Consider the following 17,495-nt stretch of genomic DNA (forward strand, 5'->3'; position numbering starts at 1 on the left):
GTTGCCCTGCTCGCTTAATAAATAAACTCCAGCTGGTCCAAAACGCAGCAGCTCGAGTTCTTACTAGAACCAGGAAGTATGACCATATTAGCCCAGTTCTGTCAACACTGCACTGGCTGCCTATTAAACATCGCATAAATTTAAAAATCTTACTTATTACTTACAAAGCACTAAATGGTTTAGCTCCCCAATACTTGAGCGAGCTCTTAACATATTATACTCCATCACGTCTACTGCGGTCTCAAAACTCTGGCCAGTTGATCATACCGAGAATATCCAAATCAACTGCAGGCGGTCGATCGTTTTCCTATTTAGCACCTAAACTCTGGAACAGTCTTCCTAACATTGTTCGGGAAGCAGACACACTCTGTCAGTTTAAATCTAGACTAAAAACACATCTCTTTACTGTGGCATACACATAAAACACTTTTTCAATGAAATGATTGTTAGGCTGCATTAACTAGGTCAGCCGGAACCGGGAATACTTCCCATAACACCTGATGTACTCGTTACATCATCAGAAGAATGGCATCTACGCTAATGATAGTCTCTCTGTTTTATCCCGAGGTTTACTGCAGTCAGCCGGATCCGGGCCGTATCCAGTTCAGATGGTGGACCTGCGCCCAGAGAAGACCAACACAGGACCCCGAAGTGTCTGGGAGACCGTGATTTGACTCCCCCTGAAACTGCCTCATCGACACGCCATCTCAATAAACCCGTCTCCAGCGTGTTGCCTCCGATCATTCGAATATTGCACTTTAATAATTATTTAATCAACATCATCCTCAATAAACCCGTCTCCAGCATGTTGCCCCCGGTCCCTCGAATATTCTGATCTATTATGACCTCCGAGCTGTAAAACTGCCAGAATAATAATAATAATACGCTGTTTGTTAATTGGCCAGAGGAGAACTGGCACCCCGACTGAGCCTGGTTTCTCCCAAGGTTTATTTTTCTCCATTAGGTCACCTAATGGGGTTTTGGTTTCCTTGCCACTGTTGCCTCTGGCTTGGCGTGCTCAGTTGGGGACACCAAATTTTTCAACTAAACATCGAAATACATCTAAATAATAAACTAAATTAACCATTTAAACTAAATTACTGATCAAATTATTGATCTAAAGCCCACACTGTCACTGTATGATACTTGAAATTTTTCCAGAATGGCTATACAGCTGAATAAAATTATGCTGCATTATTTTCCTGTTTAACACTGTAAAGCTGCTTTGAAACAATCTACATTGTTAAAAGCGCTATATAAATAAAGTTGACTGACTTAAATAACTGCACACTATTAAGCATTAGTTAAGGATTTGTAAATTGTTAATTCATCATTTATAAAGCTTATTAAGACATTATAAATAGAGCTATAAATGCTATATTCTTGATTTATATGCATATCTATAATGTGTTTAATAATTGTTTTTTTCATACTTTATTAATGATCAATTAAACAAAAAACTAACAATTTAAAAAAAAAACATTTTTAACAAAAAATTATTTACAAACCACTTAATTAGTAGTTGTCCGTGATTCATAAGATCATTTAGAATGTGTAAGTGAAGTATTAATAAACTAAATGTACGTTTGTGCATATTTAGACATGGAAATAATTACGTGTTAATAAATGCTTTATTAAAATGTATTCCTACTGTAACTCATGATTAATTCAGGTTATAAAACATTTAGTAGGGCAAAAAATGGGCCAATTTAGTCCCAAGCTGTATTGAAATAGTACACACAAGTTGACTAATAGCACATGATATTAGTATACTTACTGCATAGAGTAGACTTAAAATATACTTGAACTTGACTTAAGTATACTTCATAAAATGTACTTGAACACCACTTTTTTCGTAAGGGTACATATTTTTTAGTTCCTTAAATCATGATACCAAAGAACATCAGAGCAACAAACAAGCTTTATTCAGTGAAGTGTAGCGATGCATCAGATTGTGTATCATATTCGCTGGTTTTTGCTGTAGAATCTGAAGTGCAGAATCTGGACTCACTGAAACAGGAAGTAGAAGAGCAGAGGAGAGAAGAGCAGGAGGAAGCTGCCCTTAGACACTCCATCTAATCAAGACAATAAAGAATTGAACAATCATTTGTGTTTGAATTATTGTAATAGGTGTTGTGGGAAAAGGCACACATGTAAATGTAAATGAACACATGGTCAAATAAAGGCCAATACCTGCTGCATTGCAAAGGTTAGTTTCACAGCAGCTGGTGTTCGCTTTCTCTCCAGTTGCTTTTTTACATGTCTTTGCACACCCTTTAGTTGTGTCAAACAACTCATTGGACTCTGCCAAAAAGACAAATAGGCTAAAGAAACAATTCTGGAAATATAAACAAATAATTGCAATTAACATACAACATTTCCACTTCATACTGGACTTACCAATTTTATTTTTCCTCTATAATGCTCGCACATTTAGAATATCCATCTGGACATGTCTGCTCTTTCGCATTACAGTAACCCGTCTTTTTAGACGTGCAAGAGTAACACTTGAGAGAATATCCTTAAAGACAGAGAGAGACATTGAGTAACCGCTCTACAGTATATGTACCAAATAATAAATTCAATACTTGCTGTTTTTTGTACCTCCAGTGAGAAAAATGAAAAGAAGAACAACATACACTCGCAGATCCATCATGTGTCAGGAACAGAATGAAATAATGTTTCCAGACATACTTTTATGTCTGTTCAGAAAGGGGTGGGTTTAACGAGGAAACTGTGAAGTCCCACACAAACTTGACAAACTCAAACAGCCACTGTACATGTTTCCCCTCCAGAATAACTAATGATCAGATTTAAATAATGGATTATAGTAATGTAAGTTAATGGTTAATGGTAAGTTAATTGCAATTCTGTTCTAGCTGGTTGCTATAGGCATTGCTAGGCTCTTCTTCTTGATAGATGTGGATACCTAATAATGTAGAATTTACTACACTCTACACTGGTTACCTATTAAGTTCTACCAGAAAGACTCGGGAAGCCAGATGAGTACAAGAAGTAACACATTTATTAACAGACCAGCAAGTATTATATTTAGAGTTTCTTTGGCGTAGGCCCCGTCCGTAACTCCCGTCTCAAGGGTAACGGACTCTGCATTTCCTGCCTGAAGATCAGTGTTAATTTCGTTGATGAATAATTTGTCATAATTTTCATCAACAATCTTTTTTCACTGACGAAAACGAGACGATAACTAAATAAAAACTAGTGATGGATGACAAAAACTATAACGAAAATCAACTATAATTTTCGTCAATAAATAAAAACGAGACGAAAATGTTAGGGAGGGACGATTAGGGAAGAGATCCTGTCAGAACTGATGTCGTGTCACAGATGCGCACATTTGATTTGAACGTGCTGATCTAACTGCTGGAGAACACGGCGCTGTTGCGCTTCTACAGGCTCACTCACTCATCCCCAATCCAGCGCTCCAGAGCGGCTCACAATCAATGAATAACACACATTTATAAGAGGCAATTGTTTATGAACTAATGCTGATGAATAATGGCAGTGTTTACTTTACGATGTTTATATAGTAATATGTTTTAGACGGTTGTAACAATGCATATTTTATCTCCTCATCTGAACTTGAATGAGCTCCTGCAACTGCAATAGTAAGGCGAGATTTCAAAATAAGAGTCCCTGTGTATTTCCAGCTGGTTTATAATTAAAAGTCACGCATTATAGCCTATATTCGTTTTTGCTTACACAATAAACTATATTTAATTTAATTCCCATTTAATTCATAGTCAGGAGGAAAGACCAGTATTTGACACATTAAATAAAGTATCAGGGTTATAATAGTTAACTAAAACCATTAAAAAAATCTTTGTTACTTGAAATTAAATAAATGTTAACTGAAATAAAAAAAAATAAATGGTAAATGTTGGCTTCAGCATCTGTGAACTCAGACTTGTGTGTGTAAGTGACCATCTTTTATACGCTGATGATTAGGACATGATTGGTTGGGTCTGGATGTGATAAGTGAAGTAACACTGAATCTTCCTGCTGGAACTTTACGCTAGAGCTTTCATTTCTACCAGAAAGACTCGGGAAGCCAGATGAGTACAAGAAGTAACACATTTATTAACAGACCAACAAGTATTATATTTAGTTTCTTTGGCGTAGGCCAAACTAGGCGTAGGGGTCTGTAACTCCCGTCTCGAGGGTAACGGATTCTGCATTTCCTGCCTGAAGATGAAGGCAGGGGCGCAGCCGACCCCCAATAATTGGTGGAGGAAATTAGTTCCTCCAGGACGGGACCTACTCACCCCCAAAAATTGTGAAAAAAAAAATTGTATACTCGCCCGTAGTAAATGCTGCGATTCCTGAAACAATGAAAAGACAGATGTTATTTAGCCATAAATTGAGCATGATAAAATGAAACTGAAAATGAGTTTGCCACAGACTAGCCTTGAATGGCCGCAAATGGGCCTTGATCAGCCAGGTAGAGACGAAAGCCTTGAATGGCCATGGAGACAGGGCCTTGATCAGCCAGGAAGAGACAAGACTTGAACGGCCGCAGACGGGCCTTGATCAGCCAGGTAGAGACGAAAGTCTTGAATGGCCGCAGACGGGCCTTGATCAGCCAGGTAGAGACAAGCCTTGAACGGCCACGGAGACAGGGCCTTGATCGGCGCATAGACGAAAGCCTTGAACGGCCGCAGACGGGCCTTGATCAGCCGGGTAGAGACGAAAGCATTGAACGGCGACGAGACAGAGCCTTGATCGGCCGCATGGAAATGAAGGCCACTTTAGGCCGCATGGAGACGATAGCCCATAGTGAGGAGAAGACAGCGTGGGTGCATGAGTTGGCCTCAATAGACCCCATGGAAAAGTGAGCCGTATAATCTATAAAATAATAGATGTGGGAACTGCCACCATGACCAGAAGTTTGTGTAGATAGTATACTTACCACAAAGATTGAACCTGTTAGCCTGCACCCCGGCTTTTAAGAAATCCCAAGAATGCATACTGGGACTAAAACATATATAGTTCTTTGAGCTAATTTAAACAAAGAAAGCTTTTTTGTGTCCACGTCCTGACGCAGGTTATACGCAGGATAAATTGTAATTTATCTGATGCTTGTTAAGACACCTAGGTAATTTTAGGATTACCTGAAGGTTTGAGCATTCTATAAGATTAGAATGCTAACGACCATCATACAATCCTGCGTTCAATTGCTGTTGTGGCAGCACATAACCCTGAATGAATGTCCGGTATACTGATGAGATGGTCTGCAGTTCTGTAGGTCTGTCTCTAGTGAGTTTTAATCACCTTCTTGATATGTGAGGCCCGTTGGGGAATATAAAAAGTGCAGAATGATTAGGGGTGGCCACAATAGACCACCTGGACAGAGACCACGTTAGGCCACAGAGAAATTCATGAAAGGCTTATAGAGACTAACGAAAACAGGATCGATGAGTAGTAATAAAGGAGAAACATACCACCGCCAGTATTTGCATGAAAATTATTACTTGAAGTTGCTGAGAGTTTGAGTCAGATCTTGCTTGTACTATAATGCTGAGGATGACCATATACACAGCACCTTGATCGAGGATTCTGACTCCACACATTGTGCTGCGTTCGTAGCAGCCCCAATCCGAAGAATGACCTAGCATAGAGGAGTTGGGGAACCACAGTTCTTAGAATCTGCAGTTGGAGGATTCGAAACCATTGGGCGTGACTCCATCTCACAGCTAGATAAAACACCATCTAACCGTTAGAACCTGTTAAGAGAACCCACAGAAGAGAATAAACCAGAACAGCATGACAAATACATAACAGACAATTTAAACCTCAGACAATGCCCTTGCGGAATGACAAGCATTTGACGGTTTCATGCGTTTATAAAGGGAGCGCACTCTGCTCACTTACTATATTCATAAAAGATTTGAATAATTGTATTACCGTGCTGCGATTAAGTTGCTGTACAGGATGTAATCTTTATGTAAAACGGGTCGGATTGAGTACGGAATTAAATTATTGCTGCTATCGAATATCCAGTCGAATCTTGATTTGTATGCAAACCTTACTCGACATATGGTGCTTTGAGTACTAGCGAGATACACATTTGTTTAATGCATAATTGTAGCCATGCGTCGTAGTACAGAAGGACCAAGTGAGACGTAACACTAAATTCTAAAGTTCCTAAAAATAGACAGAGGCATCCAAATATCAGTAGCTGAATAAAACACGAATAGAGTCAAATTAACTGGAGTAACGTGAAGACAAAAGCACACAATTACTATACATATTGTGAACTAATTTATTAATATGTAGCGCATATTTAGAAAGCAATAAGCAACGTCACCTTTATATGAGCACAGAACGCTACGGTTCTTCCTCATTGTAAAGGAAGCCATGTCGAATCACACAAGGAAGCCATTTCAACACTGGGTGCCCCCTAGGTTTGAGCAAAATGTGTACTCTGCTGGATGACAGGCCCAAAACACTTCTAAAGCTTGAAACTATTGTGTCAGTTTCAATTGCATGTTGTATGTGACAAACTCACAGTGCTTGCAAGATAAATAGCACCATTGAATGAGAACGGATCAAGCACGGATGTTGGTACTGTACTTTAAAAACTATGCTGAGCAAATTAGCATAGTTAATTCAACTTTAGCGATCTGATAACACTGAACCCATTCGCGATTTCAGCTTAACTTCTGTTAATCATGAAGCCCCGATTAACTGGGTGCATGTTGCTTTAAAACCCATGTTGGTTTCCTTGCATTCGTGGGGAGAATGATAGAGGCTAATATGCTGTGCCATCTGTTCTGTTTCAGCTTTTCTAAACAAAATGCTAGTAACGGTAACCGGCGTCATGCGAATCATTTACGAGGCACTGATAGTTTACACACAAGCAAGCGATAACGAGCAACGTTGCACAAGCAAGTGCGCATCTCATACGATGCATGCATGCGACAAATTGAGAAAGAGTAAAATACTGCACCCAATCGACATCAGAAATACATAATCATATACATATCACTGTGATGAATGCTGATGAAGTGATGACGCCAGAATGGTGATGAAGATCACAGCCATGTCTTTGATAACATGCCCGGATAGTCCTCCATTGAAAGTGATTGTTCTGGATCTAAACGCGAGATTTTGCTCTCGTTAACTCACGTCTGTTGCCGCGACAGCCCAATGAACAGAATGATAGGCTGACATGGACTTTGAACGCCACTGTATTGCATTATTAATTTTATAATAGGACCAGCGATCGACCGCTACCGAACGTCCGGATCGTCAACTTAAATGTTGGCTTCAGCATCTGTGAACTCAGACATGTGTGTGTAAGTGACCATCTTTTATACGCTGATGATTAGGACATGATTGGTTAGGTCTGGATGTGATAAGTGATGTACCATTGAATCTTCCTGGCAGAACTTTACGCTAGAGCTTTCATTTCTGTATCAATTATAAAGTATTGCTACTGACCTATAAGGCCCTAAACGGTTTATTTTCCAGTGTGTCAGGGGCTGAGGCCCTGGGAATGGAGACTTCACCCAGAGGTGGTGAAGTCCATATGCGAGAGGTTTGGCCCAGTGGAAGTGGATCTGTTCGTGTCTCGAGAGACGTCTCACTGTCCACTGTGGTTTTCTCTCACGCATCCAACCCAACTAGGTTTGGCTGCCATGGAGCAGACGAGGCAGAGGCTATGTCTGTAGGCATTTCCCCAAATCGCTCTGCTCCTGGGAGTCCTGGAGAGGGTCCGGCAAGACAGAGTCAGTCTACTTCTTGTAGCCCCGTACTGGCTGGCCTGTGTATGGTTCTCAGACATCATAGCACTCCTGCCAGGCCCTCCACGCTGTCTCAGGCGGGGGGCACAATATATCACCCCCGGCCAGAGTTGTGGAAACTGAGGGGGCTCAGTACCTAGAGGCTGGTCTGTCAGCAGGTGTAGTGGAGACCATACTCAGTTCCAGGGCTCCTTCCATGAGGAGATTTTATGGCCTAAAGTGGAACGTGTTTTCCACTTGGTACAGAGAGCGTGAGGTGGACCCAGTTAACTGCCCAGTGGCTTAAGTGCTGGAGTTTCTCCAAGATCGTTTCTCTGCTGGGCTTACCCTATCCACGCTTAAGGTGTACATGGCTGCCATTACGTCTTTCCACGCTCCTGTAAGTTATGGGCCTCTGGGGAGGCACCAGCTGGTCGTACGTTTCCTTCATGGCCTGTGACTTGCTCCAGAGTTCCAACCTGGGATCTGGCGGTGGTTCTTGCAGGCATTCCATCCTCCACCTCAAGTGTCGGCGGAAGAAGGAAGACTTAATTTGCTCTGCCCGGTCAGAGCGCTACAAATTTATTTGCGAAAGTCTTTGCAGTGGAGGAAGTCGGATCAGTTATTGGTGTGTTATGGGTCTCCTAAGAAGGGACTGCCAGCATCTAAACAGATGGTCAGTAACTGGATCGTCCCAACTATTGCCTTGGTGCGCTGATTGCCTTCACCTATGGCCTTAAGAGAGCATTCTACTAGGGGCATGGCCTGTTCTAGAGCCCTTCATTCGGGAGTTTCCCTTCAGAAGATCTGTGAGGCAGCCGGTTGGGCTACCCCACATACCTTTATAAGATTCTACAGTCTGCACCTACCAGGTGCAAGGGTGCTCTCGTCCTAAGTGTGCCTGGGTTCCAGCTTCACACTAGGGCAGGCATGTTTTCGGTGTGGCATAGTGGGAATTTCGTTCCACAAAGTGTTGTTACGACACAGTGCGAGTTCCCTTGAAAAGGAACGTCTCGGGTTACGACTGTAACCCTTGTTCCCTGAGAAGGGAACCTTGCGGCACCTTGCCACGCCTCTCCATGCCTGGGAGCGACATGCTTCATCGCGAAAGCTAACTCTGTTGTTGCCGGCCCTTTTATACTTCCAGGTATGCCGTCACACACTACATCATGACGTAGCACCAATCAGGATTGGTCTAGTTTCATTCATACCTGCAATGGTGGTGTAAGCCCGCCCACAGGTCCACGGACGGCAACCAATGGTGCAGGTGAAGGATGATCTGCGTTTTACTGTCTTTCCTATTACGCAACACAACCAGATTAAATTAAATACATTTTCTTATATGTAGTACCTCTTTATTTCATCTGACTCCATTAATGAAAAAGGCTTTCAAAGATATTCAATAATTCATAAACATGAATAAACATTATTCTATTCAACTATTTACTTATATTTTGCTCGTTCATGAGGAATCTTTGTCGCTTAGAGATCCTTGCGGTGGCCGTGTAACACTGGTCTCACGATCACAAACTCGTCAGTCTTGGTCACTCAACAGAGGTAATTGACTATACTGTTTTAGAGTGCCGCTCTCATGCTTGCTCTCTGTAAAAGTATTTTGTTTAGTCCCCATTTATCTGTATACACATGAATTATAATAACAATATCTCTAGTCAGAGGTCATGACCACTACTACAGATATAAGTCGACCAACGTTACTTTTCTGATAGTAGCTTTGATTTGGTCATGCCATGGTTTCCCACGTACACTTAGTTAGAGTAACATTACATTAAACAGAGGTAAGGCTCACCCTATTTAGGTTGGTCAACATTTTGTTGCCCTAACGGAAATTCCCATTTTAACCTTTACAGTCAAAGTACATTTGAACCAGTGCCAAGAGTTAGTCTGAGCTCTAAAATCTCAGTTGGCTCTGCTCAAAACTGGACTTTAGTCCATCACTAACCTAACGCAGATTTGCGGTAACATAAGCCTTCACTTAATCTACTTGAGAAAATAATTTCAGAGTAAGTCAGAAGTTAAAGCGTGACAATTTATTAATCAGGAATGAAACAATAATTCAAAGTCCAATTCAAAGAATAAAACATGAATCAATCATACACAAAATCAACATCTAAGAGATCAAGGAATTTAGAAATATGTACCTGGTAGTGAAAACTACACACAGCAATCGTGCGGGAGATCTGTCTACAGATTCCCTTAACCTTTTGCCATCTATCCTTGGATCACCAAATGGTAATGAATGTAATAATAATTAGGTTTTGGTCCCCTATTCAGGGGGTCAAAAATGGACGATCAGAATTTGTGATTGAATGGGTTTTCAATACTTGTAAAGAAGAGCACTTATCTACATTTAGGAGATAGTTAGAATGAAGGTTCTGGGGGAGGGCACACTTTAAGTGGCACATAGTATTTCTCATCTTCTAGAACTTCTTGGAGGTTTGGTACTATGGTTGGGAGAATGAGACCATTTTACCAGACGCACTGTGACATTTCAAATGATACCAAACAGGGATGAAACGGTGTGGAAATTTCACATCACGATTATAGTGACCCAAATTATCACAGTTATCAATATTATCCCATTTTTTTGTTCAAATGAAATGAAAGTGTTCAAAAAGAATAGATGCACACACTTAAAACATTTCAACAAGTTTTATATTTGAAAATCAACAAAAAACAAATAAATCAAGCAGCTCTATGCACTTTAAGCTAGATTCTGTGGGATTTCCTTCCTTATAATGGCCGTCAATAGCAACGCATACATAATAATAATTTGGTGTAAATATAATCTCTAATATCATCTCTGTAAATATATTCTCAAGCAATATTCTCATCAGTGTTCAGCAATGATGCATTTAAATCAGCATATTTTGTGAATGAGCACAAACAGTATCCTGGTGAAATAATGCATATCCATATTTCCATATGATTTGACTTTTTTTAATTAAATATCAAAATGTGTGCATCATACCTGACACCTAGATGAACACTTTACAGTCAGTTTTATGACTGTCATTCCCTTCAAATGCTATTGAAGTTTGAAACGTGTATAAGGTTACCAATGTTGTATGTAACGTTAGAGACGGTCCCTAAATTCGCCAACTTTATGCCAGTCATATCAGATGCGATGTGGTTCTACTGTGTTTGTTTGAAACTATTTTCGCAGCTGAAATAGAACAAAAACAGTCAACCTCTGTATGATGAGTGAATCTCCTGCGTACATCGCACGTTTATCTCCGTTTTGAGTGTTTTTCAGTGAGTGAGAGCGACGTGCGCTCTGAACAAAACTCTGGCTAATCTGAACGCCTCTGATGAGACATTGCATTCATAAACTTAATAGAAACACGTGTGAGTGGTTATAATGCGCAACGCGATTATAACAGATGGCTTTTGAGAAGACTATAATAAGTTCAACCGCCAAAGTGGCTAGTGTCGTGTGCATCCGAAATAACGTTACACCCGCAATTGGCGGTTGTTAATGTCAAGCCCTGATTATTATTCCTTAAATGTCACCCTAGTCTTGAATTTGTTCGTTCTAATTATTTCCCAGACGTAGTTTTGGTATTGAGGTCAAAGTCCACTTGCCTTGCGTTCATAGTTTTGAAGTGTTCCCCCTATTACATCGACTTTTTTCTGGCATGTTCTGGAGACAGGGTGACCATCTTCGATTAAGTTTCCCTCAGGACTTTTGTAAAAGACAAAATATGACCACACCTCAGATGTGGTCCTTTTAGAAGTCGGAAAAATCTCCCGGCGTTGTCACTGCCATCTCCCATTTCTTCTCATTCAAAAAACGCTCTGCCAGCGGCAGACTGACTGGACAAGAAGTTTTCAAAATCGTGATAATCACACACGGTTTTAATGATAATTAAATATTAAACGATATTACTAACCGTCACTAAATTTTATCGTGGTTTATCATGAAACTGGTAATCGTTTCATCCCTAATACCAAACATGTATAGTTATTGCATGTATAGTTTTCGGTGAGGGAGAGAAGAAGCAGAACAGAGGGTAATGGGGAGAGTGCAAGAGTGAGTTGTGGTGCGTCTCGGATGGGGTTGCTACTTAGGAGTTTTCAAATGTTAATTCTTGGGAAAGTTCTTTGTTTCTCAGAAAGTTGTCATTCCATCCACCTTACACCTCCTGTGGTGAGGTGTCTGAGGAGTCATCCCAGGGTTATATAAGGCACACAAGGTCATTTTTCCCACACTGCCTGGCAAGAGCAAACATTTAGCTGTTCGTACTGTTGGGTGTGAGGTTTTAAAATCGTGTGAGAAGATTTGAGAAAATGATGAGTTGTTCCCAGAATTGTGTCTAAACAATTGAGAAACTGTAAACAAGAATTAGTTAAATTCAGCATCACCCTTTAACAAAACTAGCACCATCTTTTGGCAATTTTTTTGTTTTGACAACCAAGCCTTTAACCCCTTAACCAGCACACCCACAAGCCGAAAATTACTTATAAAAATGAAATGAAAATAGAAAATGAAATAGCTGTTTACGCATGTCTTCTTATTGGATAAATGTATCCACCTCAATTGCACAGGTTTAGAATATGCACATATTCATTTTTTTCTATTTATTTATAAAGCACAATTAAAAACAACTGCCATTGACCAATGTGCTGTACAAGAAAGCATAAGTAACACAATCTTGGTGTTTTTTATGCTATATCCCAAAATGCTCATAACATAGGTGGATGGAAACAGCTAGTGTGAATGTGGGTGTGAGTGTGAGGACAATGTGTGTCTGTGGTTGTGTGGGTATCACTGAAAAGCAAACTAATATGATTTCTTGTAAGTCTCTTTTGTGTATGTTAAATATTGTATGGTCATATTGTTACAAATAAGCATTTACACTGAACAGGCATACAATTGTGTTGATCCCCCCTTTTGCTGCTAAAACAGCCCTGGCCCGTCAAGGCATGGACTCCACTAGACCCCTGAAGGTGTGCTGTGGTATCTGGCATCAAGATGTTAGCAGCAGATCGTTTAAGTTGCGAGGTGGGACCTCCATGTATCGGACTCGTTTGTTCAGCACATCCCACAGATGCTCGAATGGATTGAGATCTGGGGAACTTGGAGCAAACTCCTTGTTATGCTCCTCAAACCCTTCCTGAACCATTTTTGCTTTGTGGCAGGGCACATTATCCTGCTGAAAGAGCCACAGCCACCAGGGAATACCGTTTCCATGAAAGGGTGTTCATGGTCTGAAACAATGCTTAGGTAGGTGGTACGTGTCAAAATAACATCCACATGGATGGCAGGACTTAAGGTTTCCCAGCAGAACATTGCCCAAAACATCACACTGCCTCCGCCGGCTTGCCTTCTTCCCATAGTGCATCCTGGTGTCATGTGTTCCCCAGGTAAGCGACACACACGCAGCCGGCCATCCAAGTGATGTTAAAGAAAATGTGATTCATCAGAACAAGCCACCTTCTTCTGCTCCGTGGTCCAGTTCTGATGCTGTTGGTGCTTTCAGCGGTGGATAGGGGTCAGCATGGGCACCCTGACTGGTCTGTGGCTATGCAGCCCCATTTGCAACAAACTGTGATGCACTGTGTATTCTGACACCTTTCTATCAGAACCAGCACTAAAGTGCCTCTATTATAAATTTTTGAAAATTACCTTTCATGTAGTGTGTAACACAGTCCTAAGGGAATTAAAACATTGTTATAAATCTGAAAGTGAACCATATATAAAGTTGTATATAAACAAATCCCAAGCCGTTTCGTTGTGACGTCAAGACGAAAATTTTGCATACTGCCCCACCCACTTATTGTGCGCACAGACACCAGGGAAAACTGGAAGCCCCTCAAACACTGCTGTTAAGGAGGTGAACTAGGATTGCATTCTAAGGTGGTTCAAATGTATCTAGCCTTCCTCTTGGTGTGTCGATCAGGACACAGGAATGGATCAAGGCGATAGGATGCAATCAAAGGGGTTTATTAAACACTGCAGAGGCTTATACAGAGGTACATAGGTGGGAGGTTGTTGTGTGGTTCTACAATAAAACATAAATAAAGAAATAATCAGCATAACACGACTTGACTGTAATATTAATATAACCCACACTGTACATCACATTACACTATACAATGTTATTGTATACATAACTACAGTATAAAGTATTAACTTTCAGTGGAACAATACACTACAATATAGCGTTGTCGTCATTTATGTATACATAATCGGCACGTAGAACCGAAACTGTATATATACAGGCCATGAATAATTACACCACACCCTACATAATCCTCCCCTAAACGTGACATAAATAATTATCTGCATATCCGCATAGTGACATTAATAAACATATATGAAACTGGGTTAAAATATCACAAACTGCGATATTAGAAGTGTAAACACACAGCGCGCGAATGCACCGAACGCACCAGCGTTCTCTTCTGACTGACTGAAATTCTGACTAACTCAATAACAGCGGTAAAAATACCAAATTAACGCGAATCAAGCACTATGATTAGCAAGGATCGTCTAACGATTAAGACAGATACTCACAATCAGTCATAGACGCACACTATAATAAACAAATCGAAGTTATTTCTCCCGATCGCGAGCAAGCCTCTTTCTCTCGCTCTTCATTCGGTTCCGTCCTGGCGGTGATTGACAGGTGCGCTAAGTCCCGCCTTTCCAACAACTGCAACTGATTCCTGTGGATACTGGATAGCATCATGTCGAGAAGACACTGTGCTCTACAATGTGTTTATTGTGTTTCATATTGTGTAGGTATCTGGCTAACGCGGCTAACTCACCTAATGAAATACTACTGCTAATCAGCTGTGGGCTGCAGTGTTACGTTACCTAAAACTGTGTCTATTAATGCAGATTGTACTAGGCCTGTCGCGATTGGTCGATTCAATCGACTGCGTCGACGCTGTTAATTAGTCGACGTCAATATTTTTAGTCGACTGTAAGTCGGGTACGATATGAAATTGTATTAGTACCGCTACTTTAAAAATCGGGTGTTACAATGAATTTTTGTCCGTGCAGCTCTTAAAGGACCAGACCTAATATTCTGTGTGAAGCAGGGCAGGGAAAGAACAAGGGTTTTTAACCCTAAAACAATGAATAGTAAGTTCCGTCATATTATTCAATTACTTTTACAGTTTTTTGCCATGGTATCGGTTCAGTATCGGTATTAAGGTATTTTAGTCGGGTATCGTATCAAAATCATAATTTTGGTATCATGACAACACTATTCTATATAAAAAGTATTTGCTGATATTCTCTTTTTTATTATGTTGGTTTAAAAATGTGTACCTTTTTACATTTTTACTCTTATAGTTTTACATTTTGTCTAGGGCTTGTTTACATTTATACTTTTTTTTATAGTAGCCTACACTACTGAAGGCCAACGCTGCAAGTTAAATTAAATGTTTTTAATTAAAATTGTTGAAAATTATTGCGATAAATTAACACCAGGTGATTGGTGGAGACAGAGTGATGAAGCCAATCAGTATATGGGGATGATTAGGAGGCCATGACTGACAGAGGCCAATGAGCAAATTTGGCCAGGATGCTGGGGTTACACCCCCACTCTTTATCAATGGACATCCTGGGATTTTTAATGACCACAGACAGTCAGGACCTCGGTGTAACGTCTCTGATTCACCTATCGAGTTGTTTGAGAATCATTGAACATTGTGGTGATGTGCAATTTATATTATGAGAAAATGAAACTGTTTTTTGACCTTTGATGCATGTAAACCTGTTGTTGGAGACCTCCAAAACTAAATTAGGAAACTTTAAAATAGCATATTAGGGGCTCTTCTTGAGCAATTTAAGCTACAGTACTGTTTGATCAGATAACACGGGTCAGCCTTCACTCCCCATGTGCATCAATGAGCCTTGGCCGCCCATGACCCTGTCGCCGGTTCACCACTGTTGATTCCTTGGACCACTTTTGGTACTGACCACTGCAGACCGGGAACACCCCACAAGAGCTGCAATTTTGGAGATGCTCTGACCCAGTCGTCTAGCCATTTGGCCCTTGAAACTAACTCAAATCCTTACGCTAGCCCATTTTTCCTGCTTCTAACACATCAACTTTGTGGACAAAATGTTCACTTGCTCCCTAATATATCTCACCCACTAACAGGTGCCTTGATGAAGAGATAATCAGTGTTATTCCCTTCATCTGTCATAATGTTATGCCTGATCGTGTATATTTGTGGATTTAATGCTGCATTTGTGGGAGCAACATTTGGTTTCCATCGTTTTCCATTGTTTGATTGTGTTTCGATCCACCAGTTTCTAGTTTTCCTCCCTTTGTTATTATTTGTACATATTTGTTTTCAGTTGTTTTTCTTCTTTTAGTCCAATGTTCTATAACTGTATGTGCGGGCAAATAAGTTGCAAAAGTTGTCATGAGAAGCACATATAGCTCAACACCTCAACACATGTCTCATGTTAACACAATTCCAGCGCTCCAGAGCGGCTCACAATCAATGAATAACACACATTTATAAGAGGCAATTGTTTATGAACTAATGCTGATGAATAATGGCAGTGTTTACTTTACGATGTTTATATAGTAATATGTTTTAGACGGTTGTAACAATGCATATTTTATCTCCTCATCTGAACTTGAATGAGCTCCTGCAACTGCAATAGTAAGGCGAGATTTCAAAATAAGAGTCCCTGTGTATTTCCAGCTGGTTTATAATTAAAAGTCACGCATTATAGCCTATATTCGTTTTTGCTTACACAATAAACTATATTTAATTTAATTCCCATTTAATTCATAGTCAGGAGGAAAGACCAGTATTTGACACATTAAATAAAGTATCAGGGTTATAATAGTTAACTAAAACCATTAAAAAAATCTTTGTTACTTGAAATTAAATAAATGTTAACTGAAATAAAAAAAAATAAATGGTAAATGTTGGCTTCAGCATCTGTGAACTCAGACTTGTGTGTGTAAGTGACCATCTTTTATACGCTGATGATTAGGACATGATTGGTTGGGTCTGGATGTGATAAGTGAAGTAACACTGAATCTTCCTGCTGGAACTTTACGCTAGAGCTTTCATTTCTACCAGAAAGACTCGGGAAGCCAGATGAGTACAAGAAGTAACACATTTATTAACAGACCAACAAGTATTATATTTAGTTTCTTTGGCGTAGGCCAAACTAGGCGTAGGGGTCTGTAACTCCCGTCTCGAGGGTAACGGATTCTGCATTTCCTGCCTGAAGATGAAGGCAGGGGCGCAGCCGACCCCCAATAATTGGTGGAGGAAATTAGTTCCTCCAGGACGGGACCTACTCACCCCCAAAAATTGTGAAAAAAAAAATTGTATACTCGCCCGTAGTAAATGCTGCGATTCCTGAAACAATGAAAAGACAGATGTTATTTAGCCATAAATTGAGCATGATAAAATGAAACTGAAAATGAGTTTGCCACAGACTAGCCTTGAATGGCCGCAAATGGGCCTTGATCAGCCAGGTAGAGACGAAAGCCTTGAATGGCCATGGAGACAGGGCCTTGATCAGCCAGGAAGAGACAAGACTTGAACGGCCGCAGACGGGCCTTGATCAGCCAGGTAGAGACGAAAGTCTTGAATGGCCGCAGACGGGCCTTGATCAGCCAGGTAGAGACAAGCCTTGAACGGCCACGGAGACAGGGCCTTGATCGGCGCATAGACGAAAGCCTTGAACGGCCGCAGACGGGCCTTGATCAGCCGGGTAGAGACGAAAGCATTGAACGGCGA

General features: G+C 40.5%; 1 long non-coding RNA gene across 1 annotated transcript; it reads right to left on the reverse strand.

Annotated features, from left to right (window-relative positions):
- Positions 1 to 1,903: 1,903 nt before the first annotated feature.
- LOC307137884 lies at positions 1,904 to 3,354 on the reverse strand. The gene is made up of 4 exons (XR_013817966.1): positions 2,605 to 3,354; positions 2,401 to 2,521; positions 2,194 to 2,304; positions 1,904 to 2,075 (listed from the first exon to the last, which is right to left on the reverse strand). It is a non-coding gene; the product is annotated as an uncharacterized lncRNA (long non-coding RNA).
- Between the last annotated feature and the right edge of the window lie 14,141 nt (positions 3,355 to 17,495).

The sequence above is a fragment of the Gobio gobio genome, assembly GCF_949357685.1.
Source record: "Gobio gobio genome assembly, chromosome: 14".
Taxonomy (NCBI): domain Eukaryota; kingdom Metazoa; phylum Chordata; class Actinopteri; order Cypriniformes; family Gobionidae; genus Gobio; species Gobio gobio.